General features: G+C 41.0%; 1 non-coding gene across 1 annotated transcript; it reads left to right on the top strand.

The window, feature by feature from the left end:
- The first annotated feature begins 7,587 nt into the window (after positions 1 to 7,587).
- TRNAR-CCU (transfer RNA arginine (anticodon CCU)) lies at positions 7,588 to 7,660 on the top strand. Its single transcript has one exon. It is a non-coding gene; the product is annotated as a tRNA-Arg (tRNA).
- The last annotated feature ends 17,783 nt before the right edge of the window (positions 7,661 to 25,443 follow it).

Below are 25,443 nucleotides of genomic sequence, written 5' to 3'. Positions count from 1 at the left end.
ATCTGTTACAGCAATCTCATTCTCCAGCTTCAGATGTGGAAGCCACAAATCCCACACAACTCTCCCAATGGCCTTTGTGGGATTTCTTTTCATAGCTCGACAAAAGCTGGTTTGACAATAGCCTTCATATGCAAAGCACAATTGAAATTTACAATAATTCACTGTTGGGTTTGATCCAAAGCCCAGAGCAAGTCAAAGTGCAGTTTTTCGGTTGACTTCCCTGGATTTTGGATCATGCCCATTTGTGATTTAAAAGTCTTGCTTCCTTAAGTTTACATCACACATGATTTTCATTCAGTTGAGTGCTATTGCAAAATATTCCCATTAGTACAATTTTCATGTAGGGAAAAAATATACACCTGCTTCTGTTCAAGTCAGACAGGAGTATGCCAAGCCACCTCTAGATTCACAATGTATTTCTTTTCGATTTGATGTCTATATCCTTGGAACATTCCGAATTTTTTCCTTCACATGAATGGTTTGTGGGAACAGCCCTGTGTAAGAAAGTCATATTGTTGGAAGCAGGTCTCTGAAAAAAAATATATATTTTGAAGATCCAGTATACCAGGGTTTGTCATTTTTGGAAAATACTATTCTCTGAAAGGGCTATGTGTATTTTGCCCCCAACTTCTGTGATTACTATACTAAGCTGTAACCACTGAATTCAGTAATCAGGCTGGATGTTGATAGTTAAACTGCCCTCTAAACAAACATGTGTGATTTATATAACTCATTTTAGGTGACAATATAACAGAATATAGTATTAGTTTTTCTGAGGAAGTGCCCATAACTCAGTGACCATAACTCAAAGGAACTAAATACTGGGGGGAGGAATTCAAAATGATTATTCAGCAAAATAATACATTGTTCAAAGAATAATCTTGGGCTGTGTTTAATACAAAACTGTGTGTATGTGAATTTTCTGCACTATTTCAATTCCAGAGACACTTTTCAACCAATGAAAGTCCCACAGTGTGCTCACAGAAGGGTTTCTTTTATACAAAGATATGACTTTGCTTGGCTTCAACATCTCAATGTGTTTAATGCATAAGGTTCTAAAAAACTCCTTCCCAAAGTAAAGTTACAGCAGCAAAAAGGAGACTGGTAATAGACCCTCATTTGCTGCCTCTTCTATGGTGAAATAAATACTCTTGTATCAACTTTGAGCCTCCAGGCACTTCTAAAACTAGGACCATCTGTTCACATTTTGCTGAGATGCCAGTTAGGCTTAACAAGTTATATCTGCAATGCATGGGAAATTGTTTTTTTTATATATATAAAGGTAGGTCTGTGTGAATTAAACCTGGGTTTCAAATGGTATTTGGAGTTGGAGGGTTTATGTTTATCTCACTCTTCATTTTCCTTTATGCCTATGTTTTGACCTACTGGTTTCTAAACTTGGCTGTTGCAACACCATGCAGATCAAGCCTGGAAATACCTCATTTAAGATTTACAAAGAAACTGCTGTTTTCATCCAGCTCCTGCTGTAAGGATTTTCCTCTTTGTTTGTTCGCTTGCTAGGAATTTTTTTAAAAAGACGTCAAATACTTTAGGATATACTGGCACCAAAATCTGAATGCTAAAATGATTCCAAAACCCAGCAGCAGGTATTTAACGGTGAGTTCATTCTTCATTTGGGGATTATTACACTACTTCTCAGCAAAAAGCTCAACCATCATTTTTGTGTAGTTGCTCTGCCCAGAGATAGAACATTGTATTATTTCCTTATGCTACCATGGTGTAATCAAATAACTCAAAAGCTGCAATATGTTTCTATCTCTCAAAATTATACCATGAAACTGAGATAACTACAGTTGTACCTTGGTTCTCGAACTTAATCCGTTCCGGGAGTCTATTCGACTCCTGAAACTGTTCAAAAACCAAGGCGTAGCTTCTGATTGGCTGCAAGAGCTTCCTGCACTCAAGCGGAAGCTGCGTTGGATATTCGGCTTCCAAAAAATGTTTAAAAACCGGAACCAGGGCCAGATGTAGGTTTGATGAGGCCCTAAGCTACTGAAGGTAATGGGGCCCTTTAAATGTCCCGCTGTCCTTTGTCAACAACAAATTGTCACTGTTTTTTGTGTTGAATATAGGCTATATGGTAATTTGGGGACCTAAAAGGTATCTAAAGCAATTTGCACGTAATAAATAGGAGCCGACACAACACAAAACACTGTTGCTGTGTGTCAGTTTTATTTGTTTTTTTATCTTATATTTTGGAAATGTACATCCAGTTTTTTTCTTCCTTTAAATTTTTTGGGGGGCCCCGAGGGAGTGGGGCCCTAAGCTATAGCTTGTTTAGCTTCTACGTAAATCCGGCACTGACCAGAACACTTACTTATGGGTTTGCGGCATTCATGAGCCAATTTGTTCAGCAACTAAGCCTTTCGGGAACCAAGGTTTGACTGAGTCTAACCACCCACCTACCCTGAAAACTTAAGACTGTAATCTCATCCTGACTTTTCTATTGCTAGTCTTGAGAGCAGCTGAATAGCCTTCACCAATGACAACAAAACCCTTATGTATGATTTCCCCCTACAAAATGACAGACTGTATATTTTACTTGAGAATAATAGCTAATAAATGTTTAAATAAGTTTGAACTGGTGGCACTAGAGCCCCAAACAGATTTTTATTTTTATTTTTTAAAATGACTGTTAAATTTGTCAATGCCTGCATTCCCAAATCAGTTGCTCTATTCCGTTTTTCATATCAGATATTCATGGTGCCCCCAAAAGGTATATCTGCAGAACTAACAGTTGCCTATAATCACATCTGTGTGTGCTAAAAGAAAAGTTATGTATGATTGTCATATGAACATTATTTCATTACTGGCGATATTCAAAATGGCAAATGATGGTTTAGAAAAAGGCACATCCAAATCTTAATATGTAAACACACCCCAAAGCCATTTTGAAAAGGGATAGTGGATGAAGATCACAGGCAAAGATCCCCAATTCTGAATTATGAAGATTTTATTCCAGCAGTTTTCCATTCTGTTGCTCCAAGAACACACTTGGATTAATATTAACAGGAATTCTGATTTCGATTTCAAACTAAACACCAGGCTTTATTTATATAAAACTTAAAAGATGGGATCTGGACAGGAGTGAGCATGTGTTTTTCTAAATGTGAATACTGCATTTGATTATACATGGAAGTGTGGAACAAGATGCTTAATGCCAAGGAAAATATGTAAACTGTTTTGTGGATCCAGTTAACTTTAGGCCCATGCATGGCTAGGCAATATTTATATATGTAGGTTGTAAAGGCAGCTGCTACTTGCCAAGAGTTGAGCATATTCTCTTTGTCCTACCCAAATGAGACAAAGTCTAGTCGGCATATTGACTTATGCTTCATATGGTCAGCTTTTCTCCACCCCAAAACTGTGTATATTATAACTTGATAAATGTGCTGCAAGCAGGTGGTTGGAAGACCCCTTCGCTTTGCCTTTCACAAGTCTTCATTCTCCGAAAAAATGAGCCTTTCACTCCAGGGCTATGAGCCATATCTGAGGTAATGTTCACAATTTATTCATGGCTTCCAATAGCTCTCAAACCTAGGACCCGTTTTAAAAAAACAAGACAGATTAAGGCCTGACTGCAGTCTATATGTTTTACATTATGGGGATAAGAATGTTGCTTTGATAGTGGAACTAGCTTGGCATAAAAAGGTCGATGTGACCTTGAATGAGACTTGATCACAGCTAATACTTGGTAAGGTGGGGGGGAGGTTCGAGGGGGGGGAAGGGTAGGTAGGGCAAAAAAGCTTCCTGAAATTTGTATTCATCTTTAGTCAGCAGTCAGATTTTTAAGACATTTCAGGAAATGGAGATCTTACCTTAAAACATAAGATGAGCACTGCCAGATTTATACACAAGCCAAGTAAGCTACGAAAAAGAATTTCAAATTTTACTCAAGTACATTAAGAATACACGGTTTTTGGTAAATGCTTTGAGGCCAGTTGAATATGACATCTTTCAGGCACTCTGCATGTCTTAATCCAGCCCTGAAAATGAATATAATAAGACTGAGGTCCTTCACATTTTTCTTTTTTTTATCGAAAGAAAGAAAGAATCTTGTCATCACTTCAACCCCTCATGGGCGCAGTCATGTTCACTATCTGAAGACTACTCCTGAGAACAGCACTTATTTCTCTTGCTTAAGGTAACCTAGCAAGGTCATGGTTTATGTAAAATTTGAAGGGCACAATAGAAATCAGCACAAATGAGTAGAGGAAGCAATAGTATCTCAACAGATGATCGAATGAAAATAGGTTATTATGCAAAAAGTTTCAGCTAGCAGCAACATCCATACGAACAAAGATTTAGAACAGGTGCTGTCAACAATATCACTTAAATAAATGCTATACTGCAGAAATATAAGATTGAATAATCTGATATATATATATATATATATATATATATATATATATATATATATATATAAATAATCACTTTAATATTGCTATAAAGTGCAAGTCTTAAAATTAATAATCATTGGAAATAACAATGGCAGCATTAATATTGACTATTATTTTTCACCGCATTCCTAAAATTATGCCAAATGAAAACATTCAGGAAGGGAACAAGTGGAAGCAGTTTGCGCAAGGTATTTAAGTTATAAAGCATGAACCAGGGATTTCTGGAACTGCATCAGACATCCTGCTACATCCAGTCCAAATGAAACAAAAGTAAATTATCCCAGTCCAAAAACTTGCTGCCCTGAAAATGGGTGATACAGGATGGGGCTGAAATGCCAACAACTATAACAGAGTGACTTCCTGTTCTATTACATTATACTGCTGTTGTAGCACTACAGATAGTTTTCTCAAAAACGTTGACTATTGAGGTGCCAGACATTCTACGGATAGCAGAAATCTAGAGGACACTGTTTTCATCTAGAATAGGAAGACATTCCTTCCTTACTCATTTCGTTTCTTTTGTTGCTATTTGCATTCTGAAAACACAGTTTTCAGGGACTAATAGTGCATTCCTGTGCATGTCTACTCTAAAGTAAGTTCCACAAAGTTCAATGAAACTTGATCCCAGGTAAGCGGGTGCAGACTTGCAGCCTGTTTGCTGTGTGCTGTACACATGTGATTACCTGCACACAATTTGCCACATGATAGCCTTCCTGAACCTGCTCATGCCTTCTAACTGCCCCGATTTTAGTAGGACATCCTGGATTCATAGACCCATTCCCAGCTTCCATTTCAATCCAGGAATGTGCTGCTTCTTTCTGCCCCCAATCACCACCACTGAGCTCGGGGAGGAGGATGAGTCAAATGAGCCTCTCCATAGCCACTGCTGCCGGCCTCCTCCCTTTGGCAGTGGTACCTCGGGTTACAGATGCTTCAGGTTACAGATGCTTCAGGTTACAGACTCCGCTAACCCAGAAATAGTACCTCAGGTTAAGAACTTTGCTTCAGGATGAGAACAGAAATCATGTGATAGCGGAACAGTTTCAGGTTAAGAACGGACCTCCAGAATGAATTAAGTTCTTAACCCAAGGTACCACTGTAGTGGAGAGCAGGCAGAAGAGGGGAGGCTGCCACCACTGAAGCTCAGCCCCCAGTTATGTGCCAGAACCAGCAACTCTGGTACACCCATTGCAGGAGCTGCCAACATGGCTTACCCTGTGCAGATGATGTCCCCGTAGGGGTTGTCCTCACTTCCCTTGTGTTCCGGAGCCCAGCAGTGGAAAAGTGCAGTTGTCCTGCCACCACGGCTTCTCCTCCTCTCCACTGCTTCCGCCTCCAAATCAGGCCTTACCTGGGAGTGGAGCTGAGACCTGGCAGTGCTGGGCTGGCACCAAGGAAGCAGCCTCCACAGCTCCCTAGTGCACTGTAGACCTGTAGAGGAGAGATGTGGCACTGCTGCCACCACTCCTCACTGTCGCTTCCACCCCCAGCATTTTGATGTGTCGGATCCAGAGGTAAGTTTGTTGGTGGGTATGCCTGCTAACCTCCAGTTGTCCCACCAGCCCCACCCAGTACAGCTAATGGTCAGGGATGATGGGAGTTGTAGTCCAAAACATCTGGAGAGGCACCAGATAGGAGAAGGATGCCATGCAATCACTTCTCTTGTCTCACGTTTACAGAATTAACCTGGCGCAATCAGCTGTTGATGGACCCCATTGTCAGAGCATTTAAGCACCCCAAGGGAAGGGTCTTCAAGAGATAATATCAACTTGCCACTGTCAGGTGTAAGATATTGGTTTGCTTGACATATCAAGGAATGGCATTTCCATTTTCTTCATGAGAATGACCACAGACAAAGGAAAAGCAATTGAAATGAACTCTTAAACAAACTGGTGGATGGATGCAAAGTATGGAATTCTTTGCCTAATGCAAAACAGGACTTGGGAAATTGAGCCAGAGAAAGCAAACTTTGGACCGACCTAATGAGCCAAGCCAAATGCATAATGAGGCTTAGCCACCTCTTTGTATTCACTGTAAGCAATCGTGAGGAAAATTAAGCAGTCAGGAGGATTGTTAAATGAATATTATATAAAGTACTTTCAGGTGTCCAAATGCTTTATGACTTCTGCGGAGAGCCAAAGTTAAGCCTCAGTGAATTCAGCAGAAAAGAGAGAACATCCCTAAGTTTCCTGTTGGCTAGGTTGCACCTGGTGTTTGCTGAGTGCAATTCTGCAGTTAAATGCTGCACGTTTAAGGCTTTGCAATGGATTTACGGAGTGTGAGATTCCAGTCTGTTCATAATATAACCTTCAAATCTCCCTGCCCTGCCTTGCTACCACTTTTTAATAGCATGTAGCATGATCCTATGCATTTTTACTGGGAAGGAAGTCCCAGGGTGTTCAATGACACTTCTTCTCTAAAATGTGCATTTAGGATTGCAGCCTAAATTGGTGCCAGGATTCACTAGCACTTAGCCACAGAAGTTGGTAATGAAATATCTGTTTTAAAAGCAACAAACAAACAAACAAAGAACCCTGGCCTTATTCTTCACCTTATAACAACCTCGGATGGTAGGCTTGGCTGAGTTACTTTGTTGATATACCACCATTCTTCCAATGCCCTTGAAGTGGTTCACAGTTTAAAATAATGATTTTATTATGAAAAGTAAAACGGGAAGGGCAGAAGGAAGAAAAGAAGCACATCCGCAATGTGAATCCTATGCATGTTTGCTCAACCGCCACCATGTTCAATACAGCTTTCTCCTTTGTTAATGTGTTTTCAGGATTAATCCTTCAGTCCTCAGAACTCCAAGAGACAATTCTGGGAGGAGATAAACAGCAGGTAGTGTCAGCCATGCTTATGTATGGGCCCTCACTGTTCAGTTGCCCAAGGTTGCCTTTTCTAATTAGCTTTGTCAATGAATTGGTATTTGAACCTGGGTTTCCCAATCTGAGAATGATCAGTTTAGCTGCTACACCTCATTGGCTGTCATCAAAGTTCAGCTACAGAACATGTGAAATAACAAACTAGTTCATCTGTGCTTATGTCTTCTAACCCCAATTCTATACATTTAAATAAAAAAACTGTATTAATGATTTGAAAACAAATTAATTCTGTGCAAGTGTTTTCAGGCTGGGGAGGCTGAATTTACTCCTCGTACTATACAGCCCCAGTGGCCTAATGGATAAGGCACTGGCCTCCTAAGCCAGGGATTGTGGGTTCGAGTCCCATCTGGGGTGGGGAAGAATTAGAAATTTTCCCCTTCATGGATCACTGCCTTGCCGTGGCGAAGGGGCTTGAAGAACTCAGAGAAGCTATGAACTACGCCGAGCAGGGCACACAAGATGAACAGGTCATAGTGGAGAGTTTTGACCAAACGTGATCCACCTGGAGGAGGAACCGGCAAGCCACTCCAGTATCCTTGCCAAGAAAACTCCATGGACAAAGACAACAGGCATATAAAAGTTATGACGCTGGAAGATGAGCCCCTCAGGTCGGAAGGCGTCCAACATGCTACTGGGGAAGAGCGGAGGGCAAGTACAAGTAGATCCAGAGCTGATGAAGTGGCTGGGCCAAAGCCGAAAGGACGCTCAGTTGCGGATATGCCTGGAAGCGAAAGGAAAGTCCAATGCTGTAAAGAAAAATATTGCATAGGAACCTGGAATGTAAGAACCATGAACCTAGGTAAGTTGGAGGTGGTCAAAAATGAGATGGCAAGAATAAATATTGACATCCTGGGCATCAGTGAACTAAAATGGACGGGAATGGGCGAATTTAGTTCGGATGACCATCACATCTACTACTGTGGGCAAGAAACCCGTAAAAGAAATGGAGTGGCCCTCATAGTCAACAAAAGAGTGGCGAAAGCTGTACTGGGATGCAATCTCAAAAATGATAGAATGATCTCGATACGAATCCAAGGCAGACCTTTTAACATCACAGTAATCCAAGTTTATGCACCAACTACTGGTGCTGAAGAAACTGAAATTGACCAATTCTATGAAGACTTACAACACCTTATAGAAGTGACACCAAAGAAGGATGTTCTTCTCATTATAGGGGATTGGAATGCTAAAGTAGGGAGGCAAGAGATAAAAGGAACAACTGGCAAGTTTGGCCTTGGAGATCAAAACGAAGCAGGGCAAAGGCTAATAGAGTTCTGTCAAGAGAACAAGCTGGTCATCACAAACACGCTTTTCCAACAACACAAGAGACGACTCTACACATGGACATCACCAGATGGGCAGTATCGAAATCAGATTGATTATATTCTCTGCAGCCAAAGATGGAGAAGCTCTATACAGTCAGCAAAAACAAGACCTGGAGCTGACTGTGGCTCAGATCATCAGCTTCTTATAGCAAAATTCAAGCTTAAACTGAAGAAAGTAGGAAAAACCACTGGGCCGGTAAGATACAATCTAAGTCAAATCCCTTATGAATACACAGTGGAAGTGACGAACAGGTTTAAGGATTTAGATTTGGTGGACAGAGTGCCTGAAGAACTATGGATGGAGGCTCGTAACATTGTACAGGAGGCAGCAACGAAAACCATCCCAATGAAAAGGAAATGCAAGAAAGCAAAGTGGCTGTCCAACGAGGCCTTACAAATAGCGGAGGAGAGAAGGCAAGCAAAATGCGAGGGAGATAGTGAAAGATACAGGGAATTGAATGCAGATTTCCAAAGAATAGCAAGGAGAGACAAGAAGGCCTTCTTAAACGAGCAATGCAAACAAATAGAGGAAAACAACAGAATGGGAAGAACCAGAGATCTGTTCAAGAAAATTGGAGATATGAAAGGAACATTTCGTACAAAGATTACCATAATAAAGGACAAAAGTGGTACGGACCTAACAGAAGCAGAAGACATCAAGAAGAGGTGGCAAGAATACACAGAGGAATTATACCAGAAAGATATGGATGTCTCGTACACCCCAGGTAGTGTGGTTGCTGACCTTGAGCCAGACATCCTGGAAAGTGAAGTCAAATGGGCCTTAGAAAGCACTGCAAATAACAAGGCCAGTGGAAGTGATGGTATTCCAGCTGAACTATTTAAAATTTTAAAAGATGATGCTGTTAAGGTGCTACACTCAATATGCCAGCAAATTTGGAAAACTCAGCAGTGGCCAGAAGATTGGAGAAGATCAGTCTACATCCCAATCCCAAAGAAGGGCAGTGCCAAAGAATGCTCCAACTACTGCACAATTGCACTCATTTCACACGCTAGCAAGGTTATGCTTAAAATTCTACAAGGAAGGCTCAAACAGTATGTGGATCGAGAACTCCCAGAAGTGCAAGCTGGATTTAGAAGAGGCAGAGGAACCAGAGACCAAATTGCAAACATGCGCTGGATTATGGAGAAAGCTAGAGAGTTCCAGAAAGACATCTACTTCTGCTTCATTGACTATGCAAAAGCCTTTGACTGTGTCGACCACAGCAAACTATGGCAAGTTCTTAAAGAAATGGGAGTGCCTGATCACCTCATCTGTCTCCTGAGAAATCTCTATGTGGGACAAGAAGCTACAGTTAGAACTGGATATGGAACAACTGATTGGTTCAAAATTGGGAAAGGAGTACGACAAGGCTGTATTTTATCTCCCTGCTTATTTAATTTATATGCAGAATACATCATGCGAAAGGCTGGGCTGGATGAATCCCAAGCTGGAATTAAGATTGCCGGAAGAAATATCAACAACCTCAGATATGCAGATGACACAACCTTGATGGCAGAAAGTGAGGAGGAATTAAAGAACCTTTTAATGAGGGTGAAAGAGGAGAGCGCAAAATGTGGTCTGAGGCTCAACATCAGAAAAACGAAGATCATGGCCACTGGTCCCATCACCTCCTGGCAAATAGAAGGGGAAGAAATGGAGGCAGTGAGAGATTTTACTTTCTTGGGCTCCATGATCACTGCAGATGGTGACAGCAGCCACGAAATTAAAAGACGCCTGCTTCTTGGGAGAAGGGCAATGACAGGCCTAGACAGCATCTTGAGAAGTAGAGACGTCACCTTGCCAACAAAGGTCCGTATAGTTAAAGCCATGGTTTTCCCAGTAGTGATGTATGGAAGTGAGAGCTGGACCATAAAGAAGGCTGATCGCCGAAGAATTGATGCTTTTGAATTATGGTGCTGGAGAAGACTCTTGAGAGTCCCATGGACTGCAAGAAGATCAAACGCATCAATTCTTAAGGAAATCAGCCCTGAGTGCTCACTGGAAGGACAGATCGTGAAGCTGAGGCTCCAGTACTTTGGCCACCTCATGAGAAGAGAAGACTCCCTGGAGAAGACACTGATGCTGGGAAAGATGGAGGGCACAAGGAGAAGGGGGCGACAGAGGACGAGATGGTTGGATAGTGTTTTCAAGGTTACCAGCATGAGTTTGACCAAACTGCGGGAGGTAGTGGAGGACAGAGGTGCCTGGCGTGCTCTGGTCCATGGGGTCACGAAGAGTCGGACACGACTAAACGACTAAACAACAACAACACTATACAAAAGACTGGGAAATGGGAGTTAAATTCTCTGACTGCTGGTGATGTTTCCCCCCCTGACTTGAGTAGACACATTTAAGACTATTTAGCAAAACATATAATACACCTCCTTCCCTATGACATAAATTTGCAAAATATATATATAAACTACTCAAGGATAAAGTCAGCTGGCATTTATTCTCCTCAGCATTTTCAAATGCTCTTAAAAAATTGTCCCCCCTCCACTTAATACATATTTTCATTTCCCCTCATTAACAATAATTTTAGATGGTGCCAATCTTGTAACTGCAGTATTCTACTGCTTAAAAAAAACCTGTTGGGAAAGAAGAATTCAAAACCAAGGAAAATCAGAATAAATATAAAAGAGAAAACCCCCTATAGTTGCACAGTATACCTCTGCTTCAGATTCCTCACCCCCAGTTGCAGCAATCCCACAGGCAGGTTTCCGCCAAATGTGCATTTTGGCAAATACGAAGGGTCTTAAATAATGGTCACATCTGCTATGAAAATTTGGCTGTTGATAAGCAACAGTATAATCTTAGGGACCAAGTAAATGTTGACGCTGCTCAAAACACAATTTCAGATGTGGTCTGGGATTTGGCATATTTTCCTGTCAGCTGACCATAGCTATCAATTTGGGATGTACAAGGCGATAAATAATGGTGCTCAACTACTGAAGAGTGAAGTCATTAAATCATCATCATTATTTTAGCACACTGATCCTAAACACATGTATCTGGAAACTGATTTCTGTGGAACTAATTTCCAAAGAAATGTGTTTAGGATCATAGCCTGAATACATAGACAGCTTAAAAAATATATCACAGTTGTAGTCTTAACTAGCTATTCGGGTTTCTATTTTGCACATTTGGTATTAAGCATAATAAGTTGCGGCTGATTTAGCATTCTGCTTTGGGGGTTGTACGGGGCAGCAAGGCACTTCATTGCTTTCAAACCTGCTTTTGAAAATTCTTGTATTTTGGGGGTTTCTGTTTGAAAATAGAGAAGTCTCATTGCACATGTTGTTGTTTAGTCATTTAGTTGTGTCTGACTCTTCGTGACCCCATGGACCAGAGCACGCCAGGCACTTCTGCCTTCCACTGCCTCATTGCACATACATCTATATAACTTTTTAACATCATGACCAGTGTCCAAAGACAACTGACTTTTATATTCCACATTTCCTCCAAGGAACTCAAGGTGAAATACATGCTTCTTCCTCTCTTCTTTTTATCCTTACAGCCTTACAGCCTCATGATGTCACCCGGTGACCTCATGCCTTCTTTAGTATAATGAAAAGTGGGGAATTTTTTCCCCTTTTCTTTGCACGTTATTTAATTATTAAAAGAGGTTTACTCCATTTAGGACAGCCAAGGCTGCTAATTAGTTTTATAAATATATTGATATGAGAACTAATCAGGATCTAAGTTTTGTAAAGCTGTAAGTCAGGCATCCCCAAACTTGGCCCTCCAGATGTTTTTGAAACTACAATTCCCATCATCCCTGACCACTGGTCCTGTTAGCTAGGGATGATGGGAGTTGTAGTCCCAAAACAGCTGGAGGGCCGAGTTTGCCTTTGCCTGTTGTAAGTGAATATAACTAGTGTAATGTCATGGATTGACTGGATGCAGAGGAGTTCGTGGGAGGCAACCAGCTGGGGAACCCCTAAGGTGAGAAAGCTCAGAGCCAGGGAATTGGTGGTAGGAAAATAATGAGTTATGAGAGGTAGGAGAGGGAGCAGACTGGGAGGAGGAGGTGTTGGAAGCTAAAGAGGCAACAGGGTTTAGTGAACAGGAAGAGTCTGTGGCAGAGAGTGGTCCAGAATCAGAGGCGGAAGTGGAGGCTGGAAATAAGGGGGCCAGAGATGAGGCAGGCTGGTGAAGAAGTGAGGGCATCTCCCTCTCCTGCTGCGACCAGCTCCCCTTCCCCCTGGTCTCCCAGAACACACAGAGAAATGAAAAGAGCAGAGGAGATATTAGTTGTGCACAGACACAGTCTCCACTTGCTTGGAAAAAACCCTGGAGAGGATGGGAAGGTAGAGTCCTTCAGTCTTTGCAACTGTAAGACCTACTGAGAGGAGTTGCTGGGATCCCTAGGCCTGCACTCTTTTAGTTTTTTTGAATAAAGAGTTAACTTTGCTGACACCAGTGTTCTTTTATTGCTTTTATTGCTGACCTACACCTGACTTTGGCTCCTGACATGTAACTGCACAAGTTAAATAAAACATTCCTCTATCAGGAAATAACTTCTTTAGAATCAATTATTGAAGGAACCACAACTTTGTTATTTTCTTGGTTCCTGGTTTTTTTAGACTCTGTTATTCATTCATTCACAATATTTTTACTGCCTTTCAACAAAAAACATTTACAATGCAGTTTACATGGCAAAATTAGGCAACAATTAGAATAGCTTAAAGCCACTTACCTCTAAAATTTTCCCTACTCTCTGCTCTCTTCCAGGAACAGTGTGTTCCTTGATCTTGTAGGTCTCAAGTGTGAAATAATTTCCTGAGTGTGAATCATTGCCAGAAAGAAGCATGTTTTCTAAGAAAACTATCCGAAGAATCATGAGCATCAGTTACAGGGAGGTCTTCCACACCTGTTTTGCTCCATGCATTGTAGAAGATGGACAAGGTTCCTTTTCATTCTGCTCATAAAACTAGGATGAATGTATCAGATGGTCCAGCAGGAGAACCTAATCATGAATTTCTATAGAATCTTCCACTAACCGAAGGGGAAAGGTACCAAGGATCTTAACTCTTTAGGGCAGGGCTGGAGAATGTTTATTAGCCTGAGGACCACATTCTCTTGAGCAATTTTTCAGGGGTCAGAAGCAATGTGACAGGTGCAACCATTGTACAGAAGGCTTCATTCCAGCCGCACAAAGCTAAGAGGTTACCCCCCCCACACACACTTCCATCTTTCAGCCAGGCAAAAGCACTCAGGGAAGATGAGGAGCAGAATGGGGAGGGGGGCAAGTTAGAGGATGCTAGAGGGCTGAATTTGGACCCTAAGTCTGAGGTTCTCCACCCCTAACTTCACTACTTGAAAATGCCAACAATCTTTACCTAGAAGATTAGAGGCACAAAAACGTGTTAAACCATAAGGATTACTAAACAGCATGCGGAGTATTTATCAAAATGAATACATGTGGAGTTTTTTAAAGACACAGAGTGCTGGGTGGTGGGTGGTTGGCGTTGGCAGCGTGAAGCTGGGCACAGTGGTGGTCGGGGGTGGTGCATGGCACAGAGTGGCAGCAGCAGGGAGGGGAGGCCAGGCACCCACCACAACAAAAATTATGGGTGCCCAGGCCCCCAATAGCAGTAGAAGCCTGTAGCCTTCTCCAGATGAGCTGCTCATTGAGCATTCATCCTGATTTCCTTTGCACAAAACTGATCCAGTGATTATATCTGGTACTTAGTGAACATTTGGTCTGATTTGTTTGTGGGGCAGATATAAGAGAATGAACGGTTGCCATGCATTTGCTTGTGCAGCGTTTATACACCTTGCCATTAGCCACCCATTCATCCCACACTTTTCAATGCATTTATCCATTCCTTTCAAATTCATAAAAAAAGCACCATTCTTTTTAAAAAAGTGAATTTGTTGTGCTAGTGTTACAGTGTGCTTTAACCCACAAATATAAATTTATGGTATGTACTTGAATCCCTCCCACAAAATGGTAATGGTCTGGAGACAACCTGTGATTCTGTTTCCACTCCTAATTAAGCAACCTTATAAAAAAATATGTGCCGATGAAGGACATTTTAAAGAAGGAGTAACTCCTCACATAGTAACTGTCTGTACCTGATTAGTAAAACCTGCTATGCATTGAGAATGTAAGTGATGCATTGATGAATCCAAGCAGTTTTCCATGAGCTGTTCTGTAGAGACCTGATGCTACTGCACTCCACCCAGTTACTAAAAAGCAGCCTCGCTGCTGCCAGCATTCATAGCTGCATTTTATTATTGAGGGATGACTTTATTAACCTCGAATCTTCCATCAGGCAGATGATGTCCACCTGAGTGAATCCAGGGCAGGCAAAATTTAATGATCTTCTTGATGATGAACTGGATGAATGCCTACCTGGAGGACTGAGAAGGGGAAACGAACTCTCTGACCTGCTCTTTGGCTGCAGCTCAACGAGGCTGAACTCTTACTCTCCCACAAGTAAAAGTTCAACAGCTTTGAAGGCAGCGGAAGAAGTCAGAGCAAAGAAAGGGGGTGGGAGTGGTGTTTCTCAGCTGCTTAGAAGAGGCAAAATGAGAATGCAGGTCTAGGAGCGAGTTCAGTCTCTCCAGAGGCATGCAACAATAGCACTGCTTCTCTCCAGAGAGACAAAAGCGCTCCTTTTTTAAATCACAAGCTGCTGCAGAGGCCAAGGAATTTTGTAGAATTCTGGCCAGGTTTCTGGACACTGCCATATAACATCCATGTGCACTCTGAAATTATTAGAACCTGGAAATACTTATTTGACAATCAGGCCTTGTCTGTACACCCTGGTTATCCCGATGCGGCCAGTAACACAGTCTGAGTAGCAGTTTTAACCAATGTTGTCATGCACGGTGAGACTTTTATCAATTTCATTTGCACCCCACCATCCTCCAAGGAGTTCAGGATAGTGTACATGAACCCCCCTCCCCTTGGCCCATAATGCTATAAGAACCAAAGTATACTGAGCATCCATCGCACAGTTTTAAGAGTGCTTAAAGATGTCACTTCTATTTTTCAAGGAAAGCAGTCCTTCATAATCAGGGGCCTCCATCAACTGCTTCCCACCCAAATCTTCCTAGCTGTTATTTCCTCCCAGAGATGTGAGGGCAAATATGAGGTGGAGGGCAATTTCCATCAGCAAACTGGCACTGGGCCTCAATGTGGGTCTGGAGTGCCATGCACAATCAGGATCCTGCTTGGCTGCTGTTCTTTCAAACAAAAATATAGTACATTTAAGTGTACCCTTTAAAAAGCATGGTTAAAATTCCCACTGACATAAGTGGTACAAAATCTTACTCCTAGATTCAGCTTGAAACCTGTATAAGAGTAACATGCTGAAACACATCTGTGATTGGAGCAATTTACCTGTCCTTCTTTAAAATGAAAACTGTTTCTTAAGGAGAAAAATAAACCACGAAACATCTGGCACATTTTGTCCTTAAACGAACCTCTATTTGATGCAGTGGGAGGGTAGGAAAAAAACATGTAAAATGGTAGAAAGAGGTAATTGGGCTATACAAAGGAGTTGCTTTACTGTGACTCAGGGACCATAAAAGTGCTGCTTTATTGAAAGCCCTGCTTCAATGAGACAGGAAAAGAAAGAAAGAAAAACACTTTGAAGGTGTACATAGGTATAATTTTAAAATGCAGTCCTTGATACCACAGTAGCTCTGGGCATTTAATTAAAACATGGCACTACCTCTGGCTTAGTATAATTCAACTTCAAAGGGAAAGTAATATTTTGAATAACATTAAATGGTGGTGTTGAGGAAATTTTTAATCCAACATTTAAGTATAAAGTCGAATTTTAATAAACGCTGGCATAAAGTTACAAGTTTTGCATTCAGATCAAAGTCTGTCCCCTGAGATCAAGGTGATTCTGTAATTTTACTGGCTTGCCTATTGCATTTTATTTTACCATTAAAAAACAAAAAAGACTTCTGGAGATAATAGAAACCTGCAACACACTACAAAGTAAAGTAGGGTTATACCATTCTACTAAAACCTTGCCCCTTTCTTACTGCTTATATAACAGGTGGAGAAACTTCTTGTTGTACAGGTTGAGTTGCTATAGGGCTGGCATGTATATTTGTGTTGGCTTAACAATATGAGAACACAAATAGCGGACAAAGAATGAGAGCAGAAGGAACGGGCACTGACACTCATCATTAAACAGTTCTTTTCCACAGGATGTACGAGAGAAAACACTAGCCATCCAGATGCTATTGTGATGCAGCTCCCATAAGCCACAGGCAGCATGGCCAATGGCAAGGGATGATGGGAGTTGTAGTACAGCAACTTATGGAGGGCCACAGATTCGGCATCATTCTTTTAAAATGTTCAGCTGCACCAGAGGCTCAATTAATTCCAGTTCAAATATGCATGTGATCAATGGGAGATGTGTCTGAAACAAGACATGAAGTATCTGTTTGGTTTTTCATCAAGCATTTGATCTGGGGCACCATTTCATAATGGGAGGTGCCACCTCAGAAAGATGTAAATGCTCAACCTTGGATATATTCAAAGAAAAACAGCAAAGTTTTGTGTAATTGAAGTGTCTTTGTTTGTGTTACTTATTCATATCTCATAATCACTACAGCAACATTGTTAACATAGGTCAGCTGCCCCTTTTCTTTTAAGCAAAGTGATTTATCTGTGCCTCTGGCATGCATCTGCCTACATAGCAGTTTGAAAGCACGTCAAAGTGCAAGTAGATAAATAAGGTACCACTCTGGCGGGAAGGTAAAAAGTGTTTCTGTGCGCTGCTCTGGTTCACCAGAAGCGACTTAGTCATGCTGGCCACATGACCTGGAAGCTGTAGACAAACGCCGGCTTCCTTGGCCTATAGAGTGAGATGAGCGTGCCACCCCAGAGTCATCCACAACTGGACCTAACAGTCAGGGGTACCTTTACCTTTACCTGGCATGCATAACTGGTACAGTGGTAGGTTGAGAGGAACAAAAAAACAGAACAATTAGGTATTACAATGAGTGGGGAAAGCTATCTATATAACAGCATTCATGCACACACACACACACACACACAGAGAGAGAGAGAGAGAGAGAGAGAGAGAGAGAAAGTGAGCAAAGAGAAAGAAAATTGTCCAAGTACAATGCTCCAAAGACTCAATAATTCACTGTGATTTGAATGTCCAACTCAGGATGCCATTTCTACATGCAATCATTCTGCAGGACCACTTATATTTCTGACCAGCTCACTGGTTGTATACCCTGCCTTTGAGGCAGTTGCTGGGGAGAGGCATGTAGGGAACACTAAAACCACCCACCCACCCAGAACAGCTGGTGAATACAGCTGCTGTTTATTTGATGCTGGGCTATGTGAGCACAGCCCTGGCTGCTGGGCCTGGTGGGAATCACAGGCACACCACCCATTTGAATGTGCAGTACCTCATCAACCTTTGAATATGTATGTGGAAGCCTGTCCTCATCTGCATGCTGCATATAGCTCCCACCTAGCTTGGAACAATTGAGTGGCCTATTGATAGACAATCAAAGCCAAGTTGATTTTGCTGTTGGGTGCATCTATGGCTTCATGCCTCTCCCCTGACGGATGACTGGACATGTGACCAGTAAGGGAGAGGTCATGCCATGCTTCTGTCTGTTGTTGCATCTACTACCCCCTCAAAACAGTTGTTGCGGTGTGACAGTTAAGGTTGAGCCCATCATTTCATATCTTTTGTGCATCTATGGATTGACCACACCCAAAGATTTACTGCCAGAGTCTCTGGAGGGAGTGTGAATGAAATCACTGCAGACAAAAGTATATAGTCAAACCTGCCTTTTTAAAAAAAGCTCATATTGGCTGATCCATAATTTATACACCACAAATCTACAGGGGATTTCATAAGCTTTATACACCAATTAGGAAGCTGTAACCATTTAAAGTATTGTGTTTTTTTCCTTCCAGGAAACAAGAGGTTTCAAAATGTGCAAATGGCTTCAATGAAAGTATTCAAGGAGGGGGTGTAGCGTTCTCTGTGATGCAGCTGGGATTAGAATTAAAAGGGTCTCCTTCCAAGAAATGGAAGTTTACAGGCTTCAGCAGCATTTTTATTCAAACCTGCCAAAGTTTATACAGCAGATTACATTTCTCGTTTATTTATTTTACTGCTTTCATACGGAATGAACATCGATAGTAGCTCTGTTTGAGAACGGGATGGGGGGGAACAAAATGGCTGATGTACAATGGTGTCCCCCATCTGAAGTTCTCGGGAACATGTGGGGTCACTGTTGGGCAAGAGGGCGACTGTTTGAGGGAATTGGTACCATCGCATGGCTGCTCCTTATCACACAACTACTTCTGTGCATTCCATAAAGGCAGCCCTTTCCCAAAGTGCCCCTGACTGATCTGTTTCATTTTTCCGCAAGTATTTCTATACCACCAAACATAAAATCAAACATAAAATCTTCAATAAAACTATATTTGAAAAACCAGCAGAAGCAAACCAACTAATCAGATTAGTCGCTCAACTTTGCTGAATCAGCTGGTAGAAATGACATTAGTAATGCCGAGTGGGCACAGCTGGGCCTTGGCAATAACAGCATCCCTGTAAGTTTTTGGTGCTGCTCTCAGTTGCTAGGGAGGAAGAACATCAGAACCCATGAAATCTCTCCCAAGTGTTGAGCATAGGAGGGAGCTGAGTACCTGAGATACTCAGCAGCTTTGTGTGACACAGTAAGGCTAACCTTGGCATAGTGAGGCCCTGTGATTGTGCAGGTTTCCAGAGAGGAGCCTGCAGATGCTTTGCTCCTCCCTGAGCCTTTTTGCTGGGCCAAGGAGATCTTAGCATGCCGTCTGAACAGGGACTCGTGATTAAGATCTTTCTACTCATTAACCGCAAGCTGTACCAAACCAGGCCAATGCAAATTGGGAGCTGGCCCTACCATTAAGTAGAGGGAGGCTTTGGGTTCCACGAAAGGGCAGCGTGTTGCTAATTATTTAAATATTTAATAATGGCGACACTCTTGGCATCCAGATGCATGTTGCTGAGGAATCTTCTCAGACTCAAGGCCACATTTCCTTTCGGGGGCCACATACCAACAGTGGGCAGGGCCAGAGGCAACACGTTATGGGTTGGAGCTGTAGGTGTCAGGTTCCCATCCCTGGACGCAATGACAGTAGTTCTTATTTGAAGGTAGGGAAGAGGTTTTTATTCAGGCTAATAGCAGTGCAGGCTCAGCAGCAAGCACAAGCTCCAGAAGTCAAGATTCCAAGGCACACAAACGAGGCAAGGGCTTCAAACCCAAACAGAAGCTACAAAGATGCCCCCAAAGTGGACAGGTCCCTCTTGACAAGCTTTTAAAGGTGAGATGTTGCTCGCTCACTCAAAAGACAAGAGTCTGTGGTTCTGAAGCACACACCTGCACTCTGCCGCAGTGGGTGTATCTCACCCCACCTATATCAAAGCAGTGTCTGATTTTTGGAGACATGATTGTGTCCTGCCTCTCTTCCTCCAGGTCTGCTGCCACCTCCTCCTGTCAAAAGAAGCATTCTGCAAGTCCATTTTCCATTCCTTACACTGCTAAAAAGCAAATAAATCTTAAAATAAGGCCCTGATGTTAATGTTCCACTTACCAAAATTGATTTGCTTAATACCTTGGCTCCAGTAGCTAAAGCTCATCCCGTTACTGTTAATAGGACCCATGCCAGAATATACACCCTGCTCTCATTACCAAAGAATGTCAGGTCAAATTAAGTCAATGTTCTTAAAACGTACTGGTGTTAAATGATGAACCATTTTTAAACCTGGCACACTTAGTCAGTGTCTTTCAACAGTAAATGCTGTTTGATGTGCTGCGTTCAGGATGCATCGCAATTATTTCTCCTTCAGTACATCACATTCTGAAAAATGACAATACTGTACTAATGGAACTGCTTGGGAGTAATTTGTTCCCCAAACACTTGGCATGCAAGGCAACAAGAATAGATAAAAGGGTTGTGTTGCAGATGCACATTGACTCATTTAGTAAGGGCTGGTGCTAGACTTCAGAGGGACCCTTCCTATGGCCGCAACTTCACAGTATTTTTCTTCTGTGACTGCAGTGGCAACAGCAATACCATACACCACCACCTTTGCAATCCTCAGGATGGCATTTTAGCAATGGGCAGTGGCACTTTTGAATGGGAGTCAAGTTCATCTCCCATCCCTGCTGGCCACCTGTCATCTTACTTTACCCATAATGCCTATAAATCTATGAAATCCTACCCAGCAAATAGTGCTATGAAATCTATAGGTGCTGAAGATTTTATAGAATACTACCAGCTTGGTAGTGGTGGTTCAAAGCAGTACATATATGAATTTAGAGACTAGCTGAGTACACAATGAAAGAATCACAACTTATTTGCCAGTTGTCAAACTGCACCTCAGCCTCTCATTCTCTGCTTTTTCTACAGACCCACTTAATCATGTGAGTTGTCTAGCATTCCTTGTTGAACTCAAGAAAATCATTGCCAAGTACTTTTTCATTTCTTTTACTAAAGCATGCCAGCAATGAAAAATAGTTCTAAATATTTCAGGAGAGAACAGATTAGAATTTAATTTTAGAACATTCAGCAGAATGAGACTAGTGAGGCGGATTTTTCAGAAAAATTCAAATCAGAAAAATTTCAGAGAGTGCTCTAATTTAGCATGTTTATTTCACCTGTATAAACAAAGCTAAAAATGTTTGAACTCCTAAACTTGCTCAATATTGTATTTGCAGTTGCTATCCATTCATTGTTACTAATGAATTTGTGAAAAAGATTGTTGTTTTTTGCATTAAAATGACACTGCAAAAAATAATAATCTGGAAAATAATTAGGAAAATCTTCCACTTCACATCACTTACTGAGATTTGTATGTCCCAGTGACAATTGTATGTCTGTATGTTGCATATCCACTACTAAATTAAGAACAGGCATGTTTAAACTGGTATGTTGAAACTGGTGAAGTGTTTTGAACACTAGATCCTCTCTCTCTCTCCCCCCCCTCTCTCTCTGTGTAGGTAGATGATAGATAGATCGATAGATGATAGATCGATATATGAAGAATATCATCATTCAATTGTCAGTTTCTCTAAGATAAATACAAACCTACAACTAGCCAAAGTTTTTTTTAAAAAAACACACACAACAACCCATCACCAACGCTTACAACATTAAAAACAAAATTAATCCCACTACTCTTCATTTTTTTTGGCAACCATGGGAACAGTAATTTGTTTCATATAAATACATCCCTAATCACTTTATGATAGTCCTGGGCTACATTCATCTGCATCAGCTTTTATCTGTTTGAAAGCCCCCAAAGCATGAACATCTTATTCAGGCACAAGGCCAAGAGGCACATTAGACTTTCCCTAAAACTTGACTAAATGTCACAAAATACGTCTGGAGAAACAAGTAATCTTTAGGCATAGGTTTGAGATGCATGAACTGATTTGGGGACACTTTGCCAGATGTACATCTCTCATGCTCACCATTCAGACATTGCAAACATCTTATTTTATAAGCCTTGCTTCAGAACAAGGAAGAAAAAGTAAGGCTAAATGAGACCCATTATGAGTGCAGAGTTCATGTATGGAGGGCCCGCATTTCCCCCTCTCATGACACATGCACACACATACATATCTGCAGTGCTTTCTCTCAAAAAATGTTTTGGGGTACTCTCATTTTCCTATTCATATTGAAATACTGCCCCTCAATGAGGCCAAACCTAGATTCACAAAATGTTTTGGGGTATGCGGACCCCTGCACACCCCCAGAAAAAAAGCACTGCATATTTGTGAACTATTACATGGAACTGGAGGTCAATGTCACCCACAATATCCCCATCTAGTCCTTCCTTCCTCTTTGCATGAATCAGGTCTCTGATGCTCTGGCATGAGAAAGTTGCAACACAGAGATAAACCTCAGTTTCCACTCATGGTCTACCTGTGAGCTGCTTGCCTATGTGGCCATGCACATAAGCTGGCATGTGTGTGAATATTCAGCAAACTGGCAAATGATATAAAATATAATCTGTATTGGGGTTGCTAATCTTTGGCCCTCCAAATGTTGGACATGATCGATCATCATTTCCAGCCAGGGATGGGTGAATCTGCTTACTTTGCCTTCTCGCAGTTTCTCATTTTTGCAAACTTAAATTTGGTTCTCCACATTTCCACGTCACTTTGCATCTCCTCACAAAAATTCTTCGGCATTTTAGTGCAACTTTCTTCTAATATAGACATTTGTTGCTGTTATTTGTAGTAATATGTGCATTTTATGCACATCTTTCTTTCTTTCTTTCTCTCTTTCTCTCTTTCTCTCTCTCTTTCTCTCTTTCTCTCTTTCCATAGAAAAGGAAAAGGGAACTCCTGCCCCCGGACCCAGATGAAGCACAATGACTAGGTCTAAAAGGTGAACTGATATCTAGTTCAGGGGTAAGACTGGAAGGTAGACCCCAAACAGAACAGGTTTTTTGCAGGTTCCCAGGGTAACCAGTCTGGTAACCATTATCCTGCTAGGTCAACATGTTCTATTCAATCTATTTCAGACATGTATATACAATGTTGGAGGAAGAAAAAACACCTGAGTTTCTTGGAATGCATCCAGTTCATTGCTTTCAAATTTGCACACACCATTTTCAGTTGGCCCGGCAGCAACGGAATTTAATTATGATAATCTGTACTACGAGGGATGTTTGAAAAGAAAGGTAGTTCCTCCCTGGACCATTTTGCCAGGTTAACACATATAATTTAGTCAATGCTCCAACAAGAACTAATCCAAAGTGCTCTTCAACTTTCCATGCAGCCACCTGATAAACTGTCTCCCTCACTGCAAAAAAAATGTCATTTTCTTTCTTTTTTTAAAATAATATTTATTAACAGTTTAAGGATTACAAAAAAAGAAAAAGAATTAAACAAAAGATTAAACAAAACAATACAATACAGAAACAAAAACACTACATAAACACTAACCTTAACAAAACAAAACAAAGACAAATAAAAACACATCCAATAATTTCAATATCTTATCTTTCATTCAGCGACCTTATCTTGTTTCAGCGACCTCCTCGCACCTCCCTTTTTTGTATTCCACTTCAATTAACTGTTTCAGCAAATCCTTTCCATCTTCCTCAGTTTTCTGTCCTGTAATTTATCTTAACACATTCTAACCTTATTTTTCCCTTTAATCCATTAACAATCTATTTGTACTTAATTCTTTGTAACATTTCTGCTAAAGCCATATAACTTTATTCCAGCATTTTTCTAACATTCATTAATTTTACAGTATTTCTGTAAATAATCTTTAATTTTTTTCCAATCTTCTTCCACTGACTCCTCTCCCTGGTCTCGGATTCTGCCAGTCATTTCCGCCAGTTCCATGTAGTCCATCAACTTCATCTGCCATTCTTCCCGGGTGGGTAAATCTTGTGTCTTCCAATACTTCGCGATGAGTATTCTTGCTGCTGTTGTTGCATACATAAAAAAAGTTCTATCCTTCTTTGGCACCAATTGGCCGACCATGCCCAGGAGAAAGGCCTCTGGTTTCTTCAGGAAGGTATATTTAAATACCTTTTTCATTTCGTTATAAATCATCTCCCAGAATGTCTTAATCCTTGGGCACGTCCACCAAAGGTGAAAGAATGTACCTTCAGTCTCATTACATTTCCAACATTTATTGTCAGGTAAATTATAAATTTTTGCAAGCTTGACTGGTGTCATGTACCACCTGTAAATCATTTTCATTAAATTCTCTTTTAGGGCATTACATGCCGTAAATTTCATACCTGTGGTCCATAACTGTTCCCAGTCAGCCATCATAATGTTATGTCCAACATCTTGTGCCCATTTAATCATAGCAGATTTCACCGTTTCATCCTGAGTGTTCCATTTCAACAGCAAGTTATACATTCTTGACAAATTCTTAGTTTTGGGATCTAACAATTCTGTTTCCAATTTTGATTTTTCCACCTGGAAGCCAAGTTTTTTGTCCAAGTTGTATGCCTCCATTATTTGGTAGTAATGGAGCCAGTCTCGCACTCTATTTTTTAATTTTTCAAAACTCTGCAGTTTTATTCTGTCTCCATCTTGTTCCAGAATTTCCCAATATCTCGGCCATTTGGCCTCCATATTGAGTTTTTTCTGAGCCTTCGCTTCCATTGGTGACAACCATCCTGGGGTTTTATTTTCTAACAAATCCTTATATCTTATCCAGACATTAAACAGTGTTTTTCTAACAATATGGTTTTAAAACGCTTTATGTGCTTTAACCTTATCATACCACAAATATGCATGCCAACCAAATACATTGTTGAAACCTTCTAAGTCCAGCACATCAGTGTTTTCAAGAAGCAGCCATTCTCTCAGCCAGCAAAAAGCGGCTGATTCATAGTAAAGTTTAAGGTCTGGCAGGGCAAATCCACCTCTTTCTTTAGCATCAGTTAATATCTTAAATTTTATTCGAGGCTTCTTGCCCTGCCAGACAAATCTGGAAATATCTCTCTGCCACTTCTTGAAACAGTCCATCTTGTCCAAAATTTGCAATGTTTGAAACAAAAACAGCATCCTTGGCAATATGTTCATTTTTATCATAGCAATTCAGCCTAACAATGATAACTTCAAATTTGACCATATTTCTAAGTCCTTTTTCACTTCAATCCTGCATTTTTCATAGTTATCCTTAAATAAATTCACATTCTTGGCAGTCATGTTAACCCCTAAATATTTCACTTTCTTAACCAATGTTAATCCTGTCTCCTCCTGAAACTTATCTCTCTCAATCACAGTTAGATTTTTCTCTAAAACCTTAGTTTTCATCTTGTTCAACTTAAAACCTG

The sequence above is a fragment of the Podarcis raffonei genome, chromosome 4, assembly GCF_027172205.1.
Source record: "Podarcis raffonei isolate rPodRaf1 chromosome 4, rPodRaf1.pri, whole genome shotgun sequence".
NCBI lineage: Eukaryota > Metazoa > Chordata > Lepidosauria > Squamata > Lacertidae > Podarcis > Podarcis raffonei.
Note: the sequence above shows the minus strand (reverse complement) of the source record. Positions and strands in the feature narration are given on the sequence as shown.